At 35.6% G+C, this 18,305-nt stretch overlaps 1 non-coding gene across 1 annotated transcript; it reads right to left on the reverse strand.

Moving 5' to 3' along the window:
- Positions 1-3,289: 3,289 nt before the first annotated feature.
- On the reverse strand, positions 3,290-3,396 carry LOC140007126 (small nucleolar RNA R71). Its single transcript, XR_011814683.1, has one exon. It is a non-coding gene; the product is annotated as a small nucleolar RNA R71 (small nucleolar RNA).
- Between the last annotated feature and the right edge of the window lie 14,909 nt (positions 3,397-18,305).

Genomic DNA, 18,305 nt, shown 5'->3' on the forward strand with positions numbered 1-18,305 from the left:
AAAAACCTTATACATATATATGTTATTAACTATAAAAAATAAATAAAATTTTGTCACTTATCCTTTTGAAATAAATCTATGCGGTTTTGATACTTCTTTTCTCATGAAATTTGGAAATGATTTTTATGTGATTATAATTTTTACATCTATAGGAAAGTATATCTAGTAAAGTGGAGAAAATTATGCCTACATTTTGTATATTTGATGAAAATTCTTCTTTTTATCTAATTTTATAAGATAAGAAATTAATATGGTTAATAAGTGTCATACTCTTCTCATGATTACTCTTAGAGGGAATTTTATTATATATATATATATTAAAAAATAATAATAATAATAATAATAAATAAATAAAAAGTAAATTAAATCCCTCTTTAAGAAAAATAAGAAGTTGATCATGAGATTAGTTAGCATCTTTATTGACTATAGGAGTTGCTTGCTTGCGAAATTGGATAAAAATAAGAAGTTGAGTTGAATTGGAAAAATTATGGTATACTTGGCTCTTCGTTGCTTGATATTATGAGTACTTGAACTTAATAGAAAGATCACATAAGGGTTATTTACCTTGATTCAAGGAAATGGAGTTGAAATACTACATATGTTTATTTTCAATTTTTTTTGGATCATTGATGGTTAGAATTTTATATTGCTTGAGGACAAGCAATGATTCAAGTGTGGGGGTATTTGATAAGAGTTTATTTTACGTATTTTTAAGTGCATTTTATTAGTTAATTTTGAGTTGATTATTTAGTTTTATAAATAAAATAAAGAGGTTTTTGGTAAAATTATATATTTTTGGTAAAAGTGGATAATATTGCATTTCTATTGATTTTAATGGTAAAAACTTCATTTTTGTGCAGGAATGATGATTCAATCACCAAAGGATGTCAAATGAGGTAAAAAATAGAGATTTGGTGGTGAATTCAAGTGGCAACAAGAAGAATGAAGTGAAAAACGTTCAAGTGAGGAAATGCAATACAAGTCAGTTTTGACACTCTTCAGTATTTTGACCATATCTGGAGCTACACTTATCGGATTGAGGTGATCCTTATACCATTTTAAAGCTAAGAAAGAGACCTACAATTCGTATGAAGACATCTAAATCCATTTCTGCCATCTTCATGGGCAAAACGTTGGAATACAGAAGCTGCATTCTGTGGTCGGAAGTTAAAACAGAGGTTTGAACAGGTGACAGTATTTTGATCATATCTCAGGCTACAAAGCTCCGATTTGGATGATTCTTGAAGCATTGGAAAGCTAACGCAAAGGGCTACAACTTTTGGGTTTTACACAAAAGCTAGTTTTGCCTTTATCATGGATAAAATCGCAGTTGAAATAAGGCCAGAGTGAAAACGCGAGTAGACAAAACGCGAGTTTATGCCGCGTTTTGTGTAGGCGCGTTTTATAGCCGAAATTCTGCAATTTGACTCAGTCAATTCTCTTGTGTTCATACCACTTTCCAGCTATAAGATGCAAGGGAATTCGGTGCACATGCTTCTGCAATAAAAGAGAAGACCAAATGAGTGTGGACAAAAAGGAAACATCATATCTTTGACTTCTTTTTACAAAATCTGAGTGGAGGAAATTATGAAGTGAGAGGAATGGAATTTCTACCACCTTTTATGCAGAAACACAGGGGAGAAGCCTGGCATCACCATACGTAGCTAGTTTTCCTTCTTGCAACAAGTTTTCTCTCTAGAGTTCTTAGAGAAGCATTTGGTTTTTCACTTGTAACCATCTTGTACAAGAACATAGCAGGAATTGGAGAGCTTTACCTTCAATTGGCTAAGCTTTCTTTTACCTTTCTTATACTTGTACTTCATGATGTTTTGCATTAATAAACTTGTGAGTTTGATTGTTAAATCATTCATGAGTAGCTAATTTCCTTTATCTAGGGAGTAGATGAAGCTTATGGCCAAATGATATGAAGTGATTGTGATTTATGCTTGTTATGTCTTGTATTAACTTATCCACTTGTGTATGTTGGATTACTTGTTGTTGCTTGATCACCAATAGCAGGTTTATAGTTGTTTTTACTCATTGAGAAATGGTAAAAATAATGGAATGACATAAGTAGAGCTTGAGTAGTATATTCATGAGAATAGAAATACATTCAAGTGGATAAAATCTATATTTCAGGTATGCACAAAATAGATTTAGTATTTTCCAAGAGATTAGGAAAAACTAATCTGTTTTAACCCATTATTATCATGAAAATGTGATTTTGGTATTGCTGGAAATGAATCCTTGGTTAAACAAGAATAGTAACAAGTGTTAAATTCATTCGTTCTAGATCTTTTGTGTTATATGTGGAATCTACATCCCTAGATCTTAATATTTAGTAAATTCTACTCCTATTGTGAAATTGCATGTATCTATTTAAGAATTTTTGTAGTTGAATTAAAATCTGAAGTTTCTGCTCAAATTAATTGTAAGTCTAAATAATAGAGTAAATTAGTATCTAATAATTGTTTTAATTGCTCCTCGTGGGATCGACCCGATACACATCTTGTACTACAATTGCGACCTGTATACTTGCAGTCCAACGGGTGTAAATTCGGAATTAAACTTGCACTTAAAGTAAAAACCCGTCAAGTTTTTGGCGCCGTTGCCGAGGAGCGGCAATATTAGAGCATAATCATCTTTATTAATTTAGACAGCTTTATTTTTTAGATTATATTTAATCTTATATTGTAATCAATTTTTTTTACCATTGAAGTTGCATAATATCCCTTATTTCTGTTTGTAGTGTATGCACCGGGAGTCTCGAGAAGTCGCACCTTTCGATCCAGAAATTGAGAGGACACTACGTAGACAAAGGAGGCACACACAACAGCAAGAGGAACAAGAGATTTGGCAACCGATAGAGGAAATTTTGATAGAACTACCATTTGAAGAAGAAATGGCTGAAAATGAAGCAAATAGGCGAGTTCTACGAGATTTTGCTCTACCGGGAACACAAGGATCTCAAACGAGCATAGCAAGGCCTACGGTAAATGCTAACAACTTTGAGATTAAACCATCACTTATCCAAATGGTTCAACAATCTCCATTTGGAGGTAATGCTGTTGAAGATCCTAATACACACTTAGCTACATTCTTGGAAATTTGTGATACAATTAAAATGAATGGAGTTAGTGATGATGCTATATGGTTAAGATTGTTCCCATTTTCATTGAGAGATAAGGCCAAACTTTGGCTACACTCTCATGCTCCTAATACTTTCACCGGATGGGATGATTTATCAAGAGCATTCTTAAATAAGTATTTTCCACCAGGAAAGACTGCTAAGCTTAGAATGGATATCACTAGTTTTAGTCAATTGGAGGGAGAATCATTATATGAGGCATGGGAAAGGTTTAGAGATTTGCTTCGGAAATGTCCACATCATGGACTGCCGGAATGGTTAATCATACAAACCTTTTATAATGGTTTATCTTTCTCCACTAAAACTATTATTGATGCAGCCGCAGGTGGAGCTTTAATGGGTAAATCACCCCAAGAAGCTCAAAATTTGATAGAAGAAATGGCCGCAAATAACTACCAATGGGCCAATGAAAGAGGTAATACGAGACGTCACGCAGGTATGATCGAAATGGACACTCTCAATATGTTGAGTGCCCAAATGAATAACGTGATGAAGTTATTGAGTAGACAAGGTGGAGTTAGCCCAAGTTCATCTAATGCTCACGTAGCTTGTTGCTCTTTCTGTGGAGGTGAACATGATATTAATGAGTGTGTTGATTCTGAGCAGGTACAATTTGTCAATAATTACAACCGAAATGCTCTAAATAATCCCTACTCGAATACTTACAATCCGGGGTGGAGAAATCATCCAAACTTTGGATGGAAAGATCAAGGCAATCAACAAAGGCCAACCAATCCGCCGGGATTTCAACCAAGGCAACCACAGGCTGAAACTAAACCAAGTTGGGAGATCGCGGTGGAAAAACTTGCTAAGGTGACTTCGGACAGATTTGAACGAGTAGAAGGGAGACTGGATCAACTCACTACAATGTACAGGAATGTAGAGGTCCAAATTGGTCAAATTGCTAGTTCTTTGAATAATCGAAATCAAGGAGAATTACCTAGCAAAACAGAGGTCAATCCTAAGGAGCAGGTGCAAGCCATTACTCTTCGTAGTGGTAGACAATTAGAAGATCCTCCAGTGGTGGAAGTTGAGAAAGATGAGAACGAAAAACAAGAAGAAAAGCAGAGGAACCAAGAGGCGATTGTGGAGGAAAATAGTCGGGAGAATCCAAGAGAAAAGCAACCATCATCTTCCACTACCATTCCAATACCTCCTGCGGTTCCATTTCCACAAAGATTAAAGCAAAATAAGTTTGATAAAGATTTTGAAAAATTTGTTAAACTTTTCAAACAATTGCACATTAACATTCCTTTTGCCGATGCTATTTTGCAGATTCCGTCTTATGCAAAATTTCTCAAGGAAATCATGACTAGAAAAAGAAAGTTGGAAGACTGCGAAACAATAGCATTAACGGAGGAATGTAGTGCAATTATTCAAAATAAGCTACCACCGAAGTGGAAGGATCCGGGGAGTTTTTCTATACCTTACACCATAGGTAACGTTGATTTTTCTAAGGCATTGTGTGATCTTGGTGCTAGTGTATCATTAATACCTTTAACGGTGGCTAGACAATTGGGTTTGCATGAGCTTAAACGCACTAATATCACTTTGCAACTAGCGGATCGGTCTATTAGATATCCATTGGGAGTGTTGGAGAATGTATTGATAAAAGTTCAAAAATTTATCATTCCAGTGGATTTTGTGGTATTAGATATGGAAGAAGATATATCTATGCCAATTATTCTAGGTAGACCATTTCTAGCTACTGCAGGTACTATTATTGATGTAAAAAATGGCAAGCTTAAGTTTCAAGTAGGTGAAGAAGAGGTAGAATTTAATTTGAATGAAATGGAAAAATACCCTTCTTTTACCGATCATGCTTATTCTATTGGCACAATTGATAAACTAACCCAAGAGATGAGTCAAGTCAACTTTGACTTAGATCCTCTTGAGTATTGTTTAATGAGTTTAGGTAAGCAAGAAGATGTTTGTGAAGAAATTGAAGAATTGGCCAAGTACTTGGATTTTCAAGCACCTTATAAAAGGGGTAATTTGTATGAAAGTCTTGGCCAAGGAAAAGGGTTTTCACAACCTTCAGAAATTGAACCTCCAAAGTTAGAGCTCAAGCCACTTCCGACTCATCTAAGGTATGAATTTCTTGGAGAAAATAAAACTTTACCTGTAATTGTTAGTGCTGACCTTGATGATGAACAGTGTGCAAAGTTGTTAAGAGTTCTAAGAAGGCGTAAGAAGGCAATTGGATGGACAATTTCAGACATTAAAGGTATAAGTCCTTCTATATGCATGCATCGAATTTTATTGGAGAACGGTTGCAAACCAGTGGTGGAAACACAAAGAAGACTCAATCCAAACATGAAAGAGGTGGTAAGAAATGAAATTCTTAAGTGGCTTGATGCAGGTATAGTCTTTCCTATCTCCGATGGTGTTTGGATTAGCCCAATTCATGTGGTACCAAAGAAAGGTGGAATAACTACAATCATAGGTAAAAATGATGAATTGATTCCATCTAGACTTGTGGTAGGGTGGAGAGTGTGTATCGATTATCGTAAGTTAAATACGGTAACAAGAAAGGATCATTTTCCCCTACCATTTCTTGATCAATTATTGGAGCGAATAGCCGGATATGAATTTTACTGTTTTCTTGATGGTTTTTCAGGATATAATCAAATAGCTATAGCTCCAGAGGATCAAGAGAAGACCACATTTACATGTCCTTATGGCACTTTTGCCTTTAGAAGAATGCCATTTGGGTTATGCAATGCTCCCGCAACTTTTCAACGATGCATGATGGCTATTTTTTCTGATTATATTGAGAAAATTATGGATGATTTTTCTGTGTATGGTTCATCTTTTGATCAGTGTCTTCATAATTTGGAATTGATTTTGCAGAGATGCGAGGAAACAAATCTTGTACTGAATTGGGAGAAATGTCATTTTATGGTAAAAGAAGGAATTGTTTTAGGACACAAGATTTCCTCCAAGGGAATTGAGGTGGATCAAGCCAAAATAGAAGTCATCGAAAAATTGCCACCCCCAAGCAATGTCAAGGGGATAAGGAGTTTTTTAGGACATGCTGGCTTTTATAGACGTTTTATTAAAGATTTTTCTAAAATAGTAAAGCCATTATGTGATTTATTATGTAAAGATACTTCTTTTCAATTTGATGACAATTGTTTGGTTGCATTTGAAAGGTTGAAGAAGGAATTGATTTCGGCCCCAATTATAACTTCGCCTGATTGGTCACTACCATTTGAATTGATGTGTGATGCAAGTGATTATGCGGTTGGAGCAGTTTTGGGACAAAAGAAAGAAGGACGGTTGCACGTCATTTACTATGCTAGCAAGTTGCTAAATGAGGCACAACTCAATTATGCAACTACAGAAAAAGAGCTATTGGCAGTGATATTTGCTTTGGATAAATTTAGATCTTATCTAGTAGGATCTAAAGTTATTATATATACGGACCATGCGGCTCTTAAATATTTGTTACATAAAAAAGATGCAAAACCAAGACTAATTCGGTGGATTCTTTTATTGCAGGAATTTGATGTGGAGATAAAAGACAAAAAGGGAACAGAGAATCTAGTAGCGGATCATCTATCACGCCTAGAATATATTCCAGTCAAGGATCAAGTTCCTATTCAAGAGAATTTCCCGGATGAGTTTGTCCTACCAATTATCAATTCTCCATGGTATGCTGATATTGCTAATTTTTTGGTAAGTGGAGAGATTCCAAGGGGATTTAATTACCATCAAAAGAAGAAATTCTTACATGATGTCAAAAGTTACTTTTGGGAGGAACCATTGCTGTATAAACATTGTGCCGATGGTATGGTACGTAGATGTATTCCCGAAAACGAGGTACATAATATTTTATATCATTGTCGTAACCTTGAAACAGGTGGACATTTTAGCACCTCAAAAACTGTGGCAAAGGTATGGCAATCAGGGTTTTATTGGCCAACTATGTATCGAGATGTTCGGGAATATGTTAAAAGTTGTGATGCATGCCAAAGAACTGGAAATATATCTCGAAAGAATGAAATGCCCCTAACTACCTTCTTAGAAGTTGAATTATTTGATATATGGGGTATAGACTTTATGGGACCATTTCCAAGCTCTTTTAATAATAAGTACATCTTAGTAGCAGTGGATTATGTTTCTAAATGGGTAGAAGCAATCGCTTCACCTACTAATGACTCTAAGGTTGTACTCCGATTCCTTAAAAAGAATATTTTTTGTAGATTTGGTATACCTAAGGCCATAATAAGTGATGAAGGAAAACATTTTTGTAACAAACAACTGGATTCCTTATTGTTTAAATATGGTTGTAGGCACAAGACATCACTCCCGTACCATCCTCAAGCCAATGGACAAGCGGAGCTAGCTAATCGTGAGATAAAGCTCATTTTGGAGAAAATTGTGAATAAATCACGCAAGGATTGGGCTACAAAGTTAGATGACACACTATGGGCTTACCGAACGGCATTTAAGACTCCCTTAGGGATGTCGCCGTATCGTTTAGTCTATGGAAAAGCTTGTCACTTACCTGTAGAGATTGAACATAAAGCTTATTGGGCTATTAAAGCAATTAATATAGATTTTAATCTTGCAGGTGGAAGGAGATTACTTGAGCTGAGTGAATTGGAGGAACACCGGTTACATGCATATGAAAATGCCAAAATTTACAAAGAAAAGATCAAATATTGGCATGACAAGCACATTATTCCTAAACAATTTCAGGTAGGGCAAAAAGTGCTTTTATTCAATTCACGCCTGAGGTTATTTCCAGGAAAATTGAAGTCAAGGTGGTCTGGACCATTTGAAGTCACTCAAGTATTTCCCTATGGAGCGGTTGAAGTGGCAAATTCAAGAAATGAAAGGTTTAAGGTCAATGGACAACGATTGAAACCCTACTTGGCAGGTGAAATCGTACCCAAAGGACTCATATGTCTTTTGGGCGACTCTTCTTCAATTTAAGAAACTGAATGTGTGAGTCGAGCCAACGACTATAAACAAAAGCGCTAATTGGGAGGCAACCCAATATTTAGGTTATATTTGTTAACTTGGTGTGATTTTGTGGTTTGAATCAATGTTTTAGCTAAATTGTTGTTTTTGTAATGTAGGGTTGGCAATTGAAGGCAAGGATGACCAATTGAGTACAAAAAAGGCGAACTTTGATCAAACAACTCAACCCCTCGATTTGCGTTAAAGGTGTTTTTGATTCATTATAAAGGTGTAAAATGCATGTTTTTAATGTTTTACATTTGTTCCAGTCATTAAAATTGGCAAACAAATGATCTATGATGCATTTTGAGTCATTGGGGTACCTTTTGTAATTTTTCAAAAGTTGAAATTCTGCTAAAAATCGAAGCAGAAAACGCGTTTTCCAAGAAAACGCGACTATAGGTCACGTTTCTCAGAATCGCGTTTTCAATTCTGAGCCTGCAGAACAGAAAACGCGCCTTTAAAACGCGACTTTAAGTCGCGTTTTGGAGGAAGTCGCGTTTTCTCGCCTGAGCAAAACTGTAAAACGCGACACAGATAAACGCGACTTAAAGTCGCGTTTTCATACGTAACCGCGTTTTCAATTCTGCGAGATTTGTGCAGAAAACGCGGCTTTAAAAACGCGCGTTGAAGGCGCGTTTTTAGTCGCGTTTTCGGTTCACTTTTCTGCTTCAAAAAAAAAAAAAAAACGCGATTTCCAGAACATTTCTTCACTTTTCCATTTTTCCAGCCGCGTTTTTCTTCTTCTCTTCTACCCAACTCACAAATCTTCATTTTTACTCCATAATCGTCTAAGCCGAATTGAAGATCAATTGGGCATTCATCCACCGCCCAATCGTGATGCAGAGGATGACGATGATGCCGAGGGGGATGACTGACTTGGCACACTGCAGAAGCTATCTTTAGTTGATGAACTTGCTTGCCTAATTATCTTAACTTGTGGAACTTAAGATGTTTAACTTCATTTTATTTTTCTGTTTTCTATGTGGTAGGTACTTGTATTTTGACAGTGGTCCGTGATTAGTGGCTGATACGGATCTCAGCCATTGACTTGGGGAGTACTTCTTTCTTTTCTTTTCTTCATTTGTTTCATTTCTTCCCTACACATTGAGGACAATGTGTAATTTAAGTGTGGGGGGGAGAAATATGTATGATACTTGTGGTTTTAGTTGTGTTTGATATAATTCTTGTGCTTAAATGGTGTTTCTTGTGGTTGCTGGCAGGGAGTTTTAGTCCACTTTTAAGGGGAGACTCTGTCAAAATTTTTAAAAACCTTATACATATATATGTTATTAACTATAAAAAATAAGTAAAATTTTGTCACTTATCCTTTTGAAATAAATCTATGCGGTTTTGATACTTCTTTTCTCATGAAATTTGGAATTGATTTTTATGTGATTATAATTTTTACATCTATAGGAAAGTATATCTAGTAAAGTGGAGAAAATTATGCCTACATTTTGTATATTTGATGAAAATTCTTCTTTTTATCTAATTTTATAAGATAAGAAATTAATATGGTTAATAAGTGTCATACTCTTCTCATGATTACTCTTAGAGGGAATTTTATTATATATATATATTAAAAAAATAATAATAATAATAAATAAATAAAAAGTAAATTAAATCCCTCTTTAAGAAAAATAAGAAGTTGATCATGAGATTAGTTAGCATCTTTATTGACTATAGGAGTTGCTTGCTTGCGAAATTGGATAAAAATAAGAAGTTGAGTTGAATTGAAAAAATTATGGTATACTTGGCTCTTCGTTGCTTGATATTATGAGTACTTGAACTTAATAGAAAGATCACATAAGGGTTATTTACCTTGATTCAAGGAAATGGAGTTGAAATACTACATATGTTTATTTTCAATTTTTTTTGGATCATTGATGGTTAGAATTTTATATTGCTTGAGGACAAGCAATGATTCAAGTGTGGGGATATTTGATAAGAGTTTATTTTACGTATTTTTAAGTGCATTTTATTAGTTAATTTTGAGTTGATTATTTAGTTTTATAAATAAAATAAAGAGGTTTTTGGTAAAATTATATATTTTTGGTAAAAGTGGATAATATTGCATTTCTATTGATTTTAATGGTAAAAACTTCATTTTTGTGCAGGAATGATGATTCAATCACCAAAGGATGTCAAATGAGGTAAAAAATAGAGATTTGGTGGTGAATTCAAGTGGCAACAAGAAGAATGAAGTGAAAAACGTTCAAGTGAGGAAATGCAATACAAGTCAGTTTTGACACTCTTCAGTATTTTGACCATATCTGGAGCTACACTTATCGGATTGAGGTGATCCTTATACCATTTTAAAGCTAAGAAAGAGACCTACAATTCGTATGAAGACATCGAAATCCATTTCTGCCATCTTCATGGGAAAAACGTTGGAATACAGAAGCTGCATTCTGTGGTCGGAAGTTAAAACAGAGGTTTGAACAGGTGACAGTATTTTGATCATATCTCAGGCTACAAAGCTCCGATTTGGATGATTCTTGAAGCATTGGAAATCTAACTCAAAGGGCTACAACCTTTGGGTTTTGCACAAAAGCTAGTTTGGCCTTTATCATGGATAAAATCGCAGTTGAAATAAGGCCAGAGTGAAAACGCGAGTAGACAAAACGCGAGTTTATGCCGCGTTTTGTGTAGGCGCGTTTTATAGCCGAAATTCTGCAATTTGACTCAGTCAATTCTCTTGTGTTCATACCACTTTCCAGCTATAAGATGCAAGGGTATTCGGTGCACATGCTTCTGCAATAAAAGAGAAGACCAAATGAGTGTGGACAAAAAGGAAACATCATATCTTTGACTTCTTTTTACAAAATCTGAGTGGAGGAAATTATGAAGTGAGAGGAATGGAATTTCTACCACCTTTTATGCAGAAACACAGGGGAGAAGCCTGGCATCACCATACGTAGCTAGTTTTCCTTCTTGCAACAAGTTTTCTCTCTAGAGTTCTTAGAGAAGCATTTGGTTTTTCACTTGTAACCATCTTGTACAAGAACATAGCAGGAATTGGAGAGCTTTACCTTCAATTGGCTAAGCTTTCTTTTACCTTTCTTATACTTGTACTTCATGATGTTTTGCATTAATAAACTTGTGAGTTTGATTGTTAAATCATTCATGAGTAGCTAATTTCCTTTATCTAGGGAGTAGATGAAGCTTATGGCCAAATGATATGAAGTGATTGTGATTTGTGCTTGTTATGTCTTGTATTAACTTATCTACTTGTGTATGTTGGATTACTTGTTGTTGCTTGATCACCAATAGCAGGTTTATAGTTGTTTTTACTCATTGAGAAATGGTAAAAATAATGGAATGACATAAGTAGAGCTTGAGTAGTATATTCATGAGAATAGAAATACATTCAAGTGGATAAAATCTATATTTCAGGTATGCACAAAACAGATTTAGTATTTTCCAAGAGATTAGGAAAAACTAATCTGTTTTAACCCATTATTATCATGAAAATGTGATTTTGGTATTGCTGGAAATGAATCCTTGGTTAAACAAGAATAGTAACAAGTGTTAAATTCATTCGTTCTAGATCTTTTGTGTTATATGTGGAATCTACATCCCTAGATCTTAATATTTAGTAAATTCTACTCCTATTGTGAAATTGCATGTATCTATTTAAGAATTTTTGTAGTTGAATTAAAATCTGAAGTTTCTGCTCAAATTAATTGTAAGTCTAAATAATAGAGTAAATTAGTATCTAATAATTGTTTTAATTGCTCCTCGTGGGATCGACCCGATACACATCTTGTACTACAATTGCGACCTGTATACTTGCAGTCCAACGGGTGTAAATTCGGAATTAAACTTGCACTTAAAGTAAAAACCCGTCACTAGCAAAAGCTAGTTGCGTGACTTAGCCCTTATTTTCCTAATTTCTTCTACCCAAAGTATGTTTCGCATGTTGGATATGACTAATGGATATGAAAAAGAAATGCAATCCTAAATCTAAAATGTCTCTTACGAGGATTTTTGGTCCCAACCACATGAGTTGTGGTGGCCAATAGAAAAAGTCCTCATAGAGGTCGCGAATGATGCAAATGAAGACTCAAATACGAGTGCAAGTGTGAAAATGCATGAAAACGTGCATGTGTGCGAATGTAAGACAAGTGCATGTGTGCAAATTGGGAAAATAAAGGTGTTTGTGTGCAAATGAATGAAAATATGATAGTAGATACATATAAGTGCAATTGGGTGCAATTTGTGAGGTAGAAAATAAATAAGTGATAGGAAAAAGTGTGTGAACATGGCATGTGGAGTGAGAAAAACATAAGTAGTGAAAAATATAGATAAAAATGAAAAAAAGGTGATATGATAAGATGAAGATGCATGAACTTAGAGGAGTGCATCAAGTCGGGTACGGGAATGACTCCTAATTTCACGACTTTAATTTTCCCTTCGATTAGAAGGAAGAACTAGCGTGCTAAGGCTATTTTGTAGCCACACTCGCTCGTTTCCCTTATCAAAAGGGGACCCTCAAGCAAATGTACCCTATAACTAGCATTAAGATGCAAAAGCCTAAAATGAAGGGGAAAGGATTGGAGGAGCATGCCAAATGCTTAGAAAACTAAGAAAAATGCATGAAATGTAGTGAAACATGCAAGTGCGAACTAGCGAGGGAAATCCCTAAGGGTCTAGCGTTGGACTAGCCCATATCTATGAATTCCTACTAGCGTTGGACTAGTGGAAAGCGGGACAATGAGCCACAACTAGCGTTGGACTAGTGTGGTGACGTGCATTCATCCATCATATTCATCTACGACTATAGAAAGCAAGTAGCCATGCAAATCATCTATAAGCACGTAGCACATAACACTTAGCATGCTCGACTAAATGCAAGAGCCTAATAAAGCAAATTAACACGTAGCAACAAAAGCAAGCAATCAGTCTAATGAACCTATTACATTGGCTAACTAAAACAAAAGGGGAAGGGGAAAAATGGACAAAAATGCTCGCCAGGCCCTATCTATTACAAGCCAAGAGGTGTACACATACCCCATAAAAGATTAACTTAATAAAAAGCAAGAGTAAATGAAATAAATGAAAGGAACACTACAAGAATTTTGGTCATCAGTGATAACTACTTTTCGTCACAAATAATCAAAAAGTCGTCACTGATGACCATTATTGACAACATTTCAGTTGTCGCAAGGTCGTCACTGAATCTCCGTCGGTAAAAGTATACAGTAACGACTTTAAAGTCGTCAGTAAATAGAACCTTTTTTATGACAATCTATGTCGTCAGTAAAAGATGAAATTATACAGTGACGACCTTAGAGTCGTCACTGAATGAAACTTTTAATGACAACATATGTCATCAGTAAAAGCTATAAATCTAGTGACAACACCTTCTCTTGTCAGTGATGCAAGTGATGCATGAAGGGACGATAGTGAGGGCATAGGGGAATTAGTGACGACTTTGTTGTCAATAAACCCCTGATCAACTGTGACAACATTCCCTTATCAATAGACAGTTTTGATTGAGTGACAATAACAATTGTTAATAAAGACATCCTGCCTAGAAAAATACTACTCATTTACAACACCTTACACATGACTTTCCTACTACAATAATATCTAAAAAATGAAAATATCAGCAATGTTTAATAAATAACAAATGTAGGCACCGTTACAATAGAATATGCCAAAATAATATATTAAATATTCAAATGTCATAAATAAGTGCAACATCATAGTACAAATAGTTTCATAAGTTTGAGTAGAACAAATACTACTCATATAAGTCAAGGCTGCACTAAAAAACATATTCCAAGTCCCAAAACATTTCCTACGCTTCTGAAACATTTTCTAAACTTAAGACAGCACTATAACCACAGTTTTTGAGCCGACATGTAAGCCGTACTGCTAATCTTCTTCGAAACCTCCAAAATGAGCACTATATCTGCAATAAAGTAGTAAAGTTATTAGTAAAGTTATCAGGTGACAAAAGAAAACAGTCTCTAATTGCTAAATAAACAACAAAAGTAACAAGCATTCACTAATCTGATACCACCGTAATGAATGCAGCAATTGCAGCAGAAATAGAGTGATAAGGGGGAGAGAAACTAGACTCGAGGAAGAAGAAAGAGAGATATTATTCAAAATGATATTTCCATGTTGCCCAATCCAGATTTCTGCATTCTTATACAGCTCAAGAATAACAAAATAACTACTTGATTGTTGACTCAGCACAACAGTCTAACTAACAAGGAAGATTCCCTTTAACTACATGAAGGAAATACATTTCGCCGGTACTAAACTGGTATTCTTCAAGTGAAATACTATACTAGAAATACATTAATTCTTCAAGTTGAAACTGACAATCCACTGCAGAGAGACCAAACAGTACTATACTGGTATTAAAGGCTAGACGGACACAAATTAATGGAAGGGGAGAAGATGGAGAAGGGGAGAGTATGTGTAACAGGTGAGCAAGGAGGACTAGGTAGGTAGGTGGCAGTTCTTCTCATGGCTGGTAAGGCATAACAAAACTGTTTACCCCAATGAAGAAAAAGCAATCTTTAGAACTGAAGTCTGTAGAGCTGAATCGGATTCCACCCTGCATGCCATCCGGAGGATTGTAAATGGATTGATGGTCTGTGGAAAAAAAAAATTAGTGCACAGGAGTGTGTGTAGGAGGAAAGAGTTGGTGGATTGGATTGATGATCCGAATTTGATTGCTGAAGACATCGGTAGGGTAGAAAAATCTTGTTTCTATAAATTTTGCCTGGATGTCAAGAAATGATATGTTTTTGCTGCAATGGATGGAAACAGGGAAAAACTGGGAACTGTGATAATTGCAGGCCTTATCTACTACACAAGATGCCTTGGTTGACTACCAAAGAACGAGGAGTGTTAACGGTTGTAAAGAGGAGGTTTGTCACAAATGAAGACCAATTTTGGCATCAGCAATGTTTCTTTAATCTGTCAAAATACTGTCAAAGATGAATAAATCTTCTGTTTTGTTCGTCCATCACTACTATACTACCACTCTGCTATACAAGAGGAATATTCCTTTTAGAATAGTCACGTAATCAAATCAGTAATCTTACAATACAAGTCAGCGATTGATAAAATGTTCACGTAATCAAATGCAGTATTCTCCCAACCCAACACAACTCGGAGATTGATTAAATTGTTCACTTAACACTTGGGACTGTATATCTTGTTCCGTCAAAAGTTTTTAGCTAACTCATTGGCCATGAAAAGTTTTTAGCTAACTCATTGGCCAAATGACAATAATAATCTTTTCTATTCTTTAGCCCTTCTGTGCTCCTCAAATTAATATCATGAAACAGAAACACTATTGAAGCTTTTTTTTTGTGTAATGTTATTGTTTCATGATAACAAAGCTATGATAAAGCCACAAATGTACTCCCAGGATCAAAACACCATCTGATTAGAACCTTGTGTTGACAGAAGTAATTCTTAAATGTCCCTCCTCAGTCTTGATATTACAAGTTAATATTGTCACCTACCAATAACTAATTTGCAATAACTTATGTTAACTTTAAACCATAGCAGCCATTATATCTATTTAGACAAGTATATATAGTTGAAAAATTGCTTACCAATCAGTTCGTTCAGATGTGCCTTCATCGAAATGGATAGGAACAAAAGGTTCCGAAATGGGACTCAAATCAATATTCAACATTAATTGGTTCACATTTTCCACAAGTCAACATCCCATTTTTTTTAATCTGGATTTTCTTTGAAAGCAAATTGATACACAAATCCAAGATAAAAATAAGAAGAAAACGAGTGAAATATTTCCTCAATAAGGACAGTCTTCATCCAGCATTTGCTGTGATTGAGTTATTATGGGCCATAGTAGCACCATCAAAACTATAAGTTCTTTAGAAAACCATTAAACTTTCCTATTTCATCCTAAAGTTCATGAAAAATCTATCCACAAATCAAATGAAAACATACCAAGGAAAAATAATATGTCAAAAGGATAAAAATGATTAATCTTTTCAATCTTATGGGCCATAGTAGCACTAAACCCAAATTAAGGGGTTAAAGTACAATTTTTTGAACATTCCCATGCAAAATGCTACGACCCAGCTTCTGCAGCAACAAACCAAAAAAAAACAACTTCCAGCATGCTAAAAAGTGAATTCCCTATGATTTCATCCGCAAGCTTCATTCATAAACCTTCAGCAAGCGAAACTTTGAACTAACTTTAATTAAAACAAGACTAAACAACACCTGACAAGGCAATTATGCAAATTAACTGAGAAACAAACCTCTGCAACTACTTTCTATACTTCAGAAATTTTTTTCTTTTCTTCCCCAACCATTCTCATGCAATTTCTTTATTCAACTTAGATGCATTCATGCGAACAAACCAAGAAAAACTTGATTGATTTGTTAACTAAACAGAAAACACCGGAGCTTGGAATCAAAAAGAAAGAAGAAAGGAAAAAAAAGGACTGTCGAACACAGCCTACATCCAAGCAATCACAGCTTTGAATCACAGGCCCTTAAAACAAACTTAAATCATGGACAAGAGCGAAAACCACCCAAAGTTAGCAGCTCACATTACTTCAGTTTCACGGGAGAAACTGATACACCATATACATAAGCTCCCCATCAAAAGATACAAAGCACAGCTTTAAGAAAGAACAAAGGAGCATCCAAAACTTCAGGTTCCTAAAATTTCCTAAAGGTTTCTGGGCTCCGGCAGACCGAAGCTTTCTTTGCTCCCACAAAGCAAGCTCTTTCTGCTGCAACAATTGCAGCTCAAACCCAAACAGATTCAGCAGCCAAACCGACATTAACTTTCGTAAACTCATAATCAAAATGCCATGTTGTACATACAAGAGGATAAGAGCTAACAAAGTGAAAGTTTGCAAATTCTAATTCATTCAAAAGGTCTCCACCAGTTCTGAATTTACCTATGGGAGTTCACTTAACAAGTTAACACTCACACTTGGTCGGCATTATGAAAAGGAAAACAGCAGTGAAAGTCTTGTTTCATGGTAAAGCAAGTCAAAATCTCTCAAACGGGCTCTTAAGCAAAACTCCACAGAAACGTAAGAAAACAGTTACTTAAACAAGTGAACGAACAGGAGCACAACAGAAGGTAGCAGGCTTACTGATTGCTGTTTTAAATCGTAGCATACTCATATATGAGATTATTATCAAACAACAAACCAACCAAAAAGGAAATTCAAACCATTCCAGAAACTTCAACAATTCAAAAGATCAAAATTTTTATTGCTGCAATAGAGAATAGGGCTCTAATCTGTCTACATTGCTGCAGCAGGACAAGGAGCACCGTCCTTGTTGCAGCAACTCTCAGCTACTGGAATTGCTCGCATAACAGCGAGGGAATGGGAAAAGAGGACAGTGTGCCTTTAGTTCAAGGCTAATGACTTTCTAAACACAGCCCTGATAGCTGATATGTTCATAGTATCCCACTCCAGTTGCAAACGAAAACAAGATTATCAAATGAAACCACAACTTTAGCAATCCCAGAAAGAAAAGACTGCTGCAACAAGCCGATAACTTCGAGCTTGTCGCAGCGCATCCTTCGATTGGACTCCAAAGGCCCTAACAGACCCAGGTTATGCAAATAAGGACCAAAGATGTAGTCTTTGGCTTACCAGATTGGAGAAAGTTAAAACCTTTGGATCAAACAACAAACACAGCATCACATCAAACGCTATCTCAGCGACCGAAAGGCCAAAAAAGATTAAAAAAAAAAAGTACCGGAAACAGTTGCAACAAGCAAAAGGTTTCATCTTGTTGCAGGGGTTCTAACAAAACCATTAATCACTACCACAAGTAAAGGAATGGAACGTTGAAACAGGAAATTTATGTGATTTTTCTGATTTTGGCCTGTCAAAACATAAGAGGGCAACCATAAACATCCAACGAAAGACCTCATGGGTTCATCATAGACTGTACCAAGAACCTTAAAATCATAAGTATGGCAAGGCTACCTCGTCATCGTCAAACAGATAGATAAGAAGTAACATACCTGGACAGCAAAAAGGAAGCGGATTGGAAAGATCTTTAGCGGACAGAGTTGCCCTTCAACGATGATGGAAACCGATGATGGAAAGCGATGGTTTTCTCCTTCACTCGCTGCTTTCCCTTTCCTTTTGCTTAGAATTTCTCAGCCTTACTCTCGGCTCTCTCGGTTTCTCTTCTCAGT

Source organism: Coffea arabica, chromosome 5e (assembly GCF_036785885.1).
Source record: "Coffea arabica cultivar ET-39 chromosome 5e, Coffea Arabica ET-39 HiFi, whole genome shotgun sequence".
Lineage (NCBI taxonomy): Eukaryota > Viridiplantae > Streptophyta > Magnoliopsida > Gentianales > Rubiaceae > Coffea > Coffea arabica.